This window comes from Prosopis cineraria, unplaced genomic scaffold, assembly GCF_029017545.1.
Source record: "Prosopis cineraria cultivar Desert tree isolate PC_DT_omini unplaced genomic scaffold, ASM2901754v1 PC1817, whole genome shotgun sequence".
NCBI lineage: Eukaryota > Viridiplantae > Streptophyta > Magnoliopsida > Fabales > Fabaceae > Prosopis > Prosopis cineraria.
Genome location: NW_026557142.1, coordinates 11,209 through 16,565, shown reverse-complemented (window position 1 = coordinate 16,565; position 5,357 = coordinate 11,209). Strand labels below are relative to the sequence as shown.

General features: G+C 31.7%; 1 pseudogene; it reads left to right on the top strand.

Annotated features, from left to right (window-relative positions):
• Positions 1-638: 638 nt before the first annotated feature.
• On the top strand, positions 639-3,554 carry LOC129300938 (probable NAD(P)H dehydrogenase (quinone) FQR1-like 1; annotated as a pseudogene).
• Positions 3,555-5,357: the final 1,803 nt, after the last annotated feature.

Below are 5,357 nucleotides of genomic sequence, written 5' to 3'. Positions count from 1 at the left end.
GTTTTATTAATTATACTTTTTTAAAATTACCCTCCCCCATATATTCTCTCTTCAATATTCTTTCATTAATGAAGTATTAAATGAAGAATATTTTTAAAAGTTTGTATTTTTATTTTGAAAAAATAAAGTTGTAAAGTGTATTTAATGAGTTTTATTGATATATAAAATTTTATTTAAAAATATTTTATAATGTAAGACGGAGGGAGTATGAACTTTTATTTTTTCCCTTAACTTTAAATAATAGTATAATTATATTAAATACCTTCACACCAATAAAAAAAAATAAAATTAAAAAAGGTAGGTTAATTACTATAAAGTATTCTATATTTTGAACCAAAAAACTATCTTTAAAAGATATCTTATAAATAGAATTAAAGAAAATATAAAATTATGACTTTAAATTTTGTTATTAATATGAGGTTTTTGTTAATAAATGATTTATTAAATGCTCTTTTAACCCAAACACAGGCTTATTTAATTTACCTAAAAAAGATATTGTAATCGTCACCAAGATGCCAAAAAAATGGTGTGGAGACGTTATCACAGACGGCATGAAAATATAAATATAGGTACTCTCTCCACCTCAGTGAGCGTCGTCGTCAAAGTTTGATTCACCAATACAAGCTTTTGGTTCGAGCAACTCACAGAACAAGATGGTCACTAAAGTTTATATTGTGTGAGTGATTCTTCCTTTTTTCTATTTCTTTCTTTTTTCGTGTGTTCGTTCTGATTGAGCACCATCGGCTGCTTCGAATGGGACCGGAATTTCATTTCGTTTTCTTGTTTTCCCAATTTTTTTGGCTGCACTTCCATAAAGTTCATAGATTTTCTCGTGGATTCTGGGGTTTTCCAGTTTCTCTGTCAATTTCATCAGCGAAATGATTGATTGGAGGATCGCTCTTATTAACTAGTTGTGGAGTCACTGTCCCTTCTTGCTTTGGCTCTGTTTTCATTCTGGACATCGGTGACGATGTGCTGAGAATTGAATGCATATTTTCTTGGATAGCGCAATTGCGGGTATATGAATTGGGATATAGGTCTTTCTTGCAGTAAGCTTTTTCTGCATTGCATGTCTTCAAATTGGAGGATTTTTCTGGAGGAAAGTCAGCCATGATTTCCTTTGTTCCTCGTCATCTTTTTCTATGCTGTTTGGATCCGATGGGGCTTCCTATTGATACAGAGAGCTCTCGGAATTGCAGCATATTTTTCCACCGTTTGCCATCACTTAAATTCTTGAATGACTTGCTTCTAGTTCTGGGAGTTTTGCGGAAACTAATTTAGTGCTCAATCCTTTTTAGGGTCATATCCAAGGAAAATATTGTTATGTTATCATCTTGTAAAGTTGTAATTGGTCATTTCTTCTTCATCGTTTATCATTTATGATTTTTGTGAGTCTTTATGTCCTGTGTTCTGCAATTCTGATGGTTACCCTTAAGAGTTAATAATCAGATTATTGCTTCTTTATATTGATAATTGTTAGATATTAGATAAGACGCCATGTCCAGTGCACACACACAACACAAGTTAACGATCCAAAAGGGATGAACGTCAAAAAAGATGAAGAAAGCAAGAGAAAGAGCTTTGACCTATTGGGGGAGGTGGTGGGGTTCACAGGTAATTTGCTGAATTATAGAGAAAGAAACACATGATTGTGAAACCTGACCTACGTTTTGACATTTAGGTTCTAAAGTGTGATAGGCATGGTGAGAAGAACGCAAGCAAAAGTGCGGTCGTGGAATCAATCATCATTGATGGTTGTTCCAGCTACATAAACTATAATGATTGGTCTTTATTTCCTTGGATTGCAATGCTGATAATTTTATGTTTCTTTACTTTATTCATGTTTATTTTTTTTTAATTTTTTTAAACAATGGAGGAAAGCTTCACCTGATAATTTTACTGTAGGGGATGTGAAGTCAATGTCATTCTATCTTGAAATATACTAATGTGCTTATAGTTCTCTGTAAATGATAACGTAGTCCCACCATAATTTAATATTAATGCTTCAATGGTAGCCTGGTAGGGGCTAACGCTGTTTTCTGTAACACACCTTAGATTCTGGGATAAGGAGCACACTGTTCCTGATAGGCTTTGTTTATCTTATATGATGAGTTTCTAGACGCTAAGTTTCAACTAAAATTAACCCCCTGTATTTTAATTGCTTCCTATATGGACAGTTGCTACCATATGGTCTGTGAGAATACATTATATTTTCCTTCTGATAGTTATAATGTTAGGCTCGCTGAAACTTACACTTCATGTTTAGTTACTATTCTATGTACGGACATGTTGAGAAGCTGGCTGAAGAGATTAAAAAGGGAGCTGCTTCTGTGGAAGGAGTAGAAGCAAACTCTGGCAGGTATTGAATGATTCTTTTTTTTTTCAGACCAAAATTTTGTTTTAGAAACATATCAATGTACTTACTGCTTCATATGGTTTCTACTTTTTCTTTTTCTTTTTCCTTTTTTGCTGGGCTGGTGCGGGGGGGGAGAGAAAAGAAAAGTACTTATTGAGAACACAACTTCTAAATATACTAGCATGATAAGTATGTGTGTGCAGAGAAATCTGCTGAGTTTCTTAATTCTCTGTTTATTGTCTTCTAGTCACCAAAGTAGTGAAATGACTGACGTTAATTATTCAACCAAGCATCATAATCTGTTAGAAACTCTCGAGAGACCTCCCTCACAGAACTTAACAGGTGCCTGAAACACTGCCTCAAGAGGTACTTGGAAAGATGGGAGCACCTCCAAAGAGTGACGTGCCAATTATTACCCCCAATGAGCTAGCTGAGGCAGATGGGTTATTGCTTGGTTTTCCCACAAGATTTGGATTGATGGCTGCTCAATTCAAAGCCTTCTTGGATGCAACCGGAGGCTTATGGCGAACACAGGCTCTTGCTGGAAAACCTGCCGGAATTTTCTACAGCACAGGATCTCAAGGTGGTGGACAAGAAACTACCCCGTGAGTTAATGCAATCTCTTCCTTACAGATAAGATAAGATCAACAAAACATAGCTAGTTGAAGCCAATTATAACAAACATAAAACATGTATTACTCAAAACTAATGAAAGCCTGAGAACACTTGATCACTAATCTGGTGGTTTTGAATTTCTTCAGATTGACATCCATTACTCAGCTTGTTCATCATGGGATGATTTTTGTGCCGATAGGATACACATTCGGTGCTGGCATGTTTGAGATAGAGGAGGTGAAAGGTGGGTCTCCATATGGTGCAGGAACATTTGCTGGGGATGGCTCAAGACAGCCTTCTGAATTGGAATTGGCTCAAGCTTTCCATCAGGGCAAGTACTTTGCTGGCATTGCCAAGAGGCTCAAGGGATCTTCTTCATCCGAATGATTTTTTTGGTTCTTATTTACATACGCTACCTTGTGTTTCAGTTACTTATTGTGAAACAGAATAAGATGTTAGCTGGGATTTAAAAAACAAGGAGTGAGGACGTAAAGATGATGTTTTTGTTGAAAGTAATTGTTGTCACAGTGTAACTTGGAATACAGTATTTTACTACCAATAACAAGAATTTGCTTGCTCTATAGTTTGAGTGGCTTAATGGGCTTTTTTTGTTTTGCATAATACTAGAATTTCTAATCAAAGTGCTACACCATAATACAGTATTTTGTTTTGACCTGCATTATCCACAAAGCTTATAGATAATCAGTATAAGCCTTCTAGATATACGTACAAGTCACTCACATGAGATCTTAAGAGGAACTTGAAACAATGCAGTTACAGGGTATAAGTTAAATCTTTAACAACTAGACTAATCGTTGTTAACAATAATCACTATTATGTAATGGTGCTTAATGATTTTATTTTGGGCCATTGAGACTCCATGCTCATATATGAGAAAAGATTAAAGAAGTTGGCGAACGGGCCTAGTCCATATCTATTTGGGCCATTGAATTTTCATTCTCGTCTTTTTCTTATTTTGTTTCCATGAGAAACAAGCTCTATACACCGAGAAACAAGTCCTCACGTTTTGGTGCTATGAGAAAAAGTCAATTGATAAAATATAAAAGAGAAACTTACTTCTTCCACAATATATGTTATTATTAATTAATTTATAATTTATAAAAAAATATTAGTTGAAGCTTTGATTTTCTTAAAGTGTCCACATCTTTTCATTTATGCATTTTCAAGAGTTTCTAGTAATATGTGAATGGTTTTTAAATATGAAGCATTCAAAAATAAGAAATTAAAAAAAGTAAGGGCATAAATGGAAAGAAAAAAATTTACCCAATATCCTATATTTTGAATCTAGTAGTGCTTTTGAAAAGTAACTTATATTATAGTCCGGAAGGAGTATAAAAGAAAGATTAATCTATATGTACTTATAGTTTTGCTCAATTTTAATTAGTTCTTTGTAATTTATTTTATTTTAGTCAAGTTTATATAGTTTAATCTAGTATATATGTTAACTCTCTAAAGGTTAAAATTAATAATAAATTATTAAATTTTACAAATAAAAATACTCTTAGAGTTTACAAAAAAATTAATTTAATAATTTTAACCAAAAAAAAATTGATTTAATACATTGTATTTTTTAATGAAAATTTTATATGTAAAAAATATTTAGAAGATAATATAATTATATAAATTTTGAGTTGTAAAATTATATAATTAATTCTAAAGTTATATAATCATTTATTAGTTGTTAATTTTTTTTTTTCAAAAGAAAAATTTAAGAATTTTAACTTTTAAGAATTAAAAAATTTAATTAATCAAACTATAAGAGTTTTAATAAAAACAAAATAAACTGTAGGGACCTAATTGAAAATTGACAAAAATTATAAGAATCTACATATATATTTTTTGTAAAGTATAAAAAAATTTGTCGCAATATATATATATATATATATTAAGACTCCATGATAAATATAAAGAAATTGATTTTTACTTCATTTATTAAGAAAAAAAGTTCTCCCACGCTAGTTCTAGTGACGTAACAGGGTTGTCGAAAGGAACATCTATTGTTATTATTTTTTTCAAAAACAGAAAAAAATGTTAGGAATATAAAAAATGTGCTATAAGATAAATTTACATTTAGACTATCGCGTTACCAGTTATTAGCCAAGACATTAAAAAAGAGAAACTTTATTTAATATCAAATCCGAATTCTTTATCAATTAATTAATAACGCAATAATCTTTTACATATGTGTCTTCTTTTTCAGTAAGCAACCTGTCCCTTAGAAAAACAATGATTATAGTTATCTCAGGACGCTTTAGTGGGTGGCTATAATGTCCACATAAAAGGTATGCTTATTATTAGTTACATTATTTTTACAACTGAAATGTGTTTCCCCCCTGATTCATCACTTTCTCATAGATGGATTTTT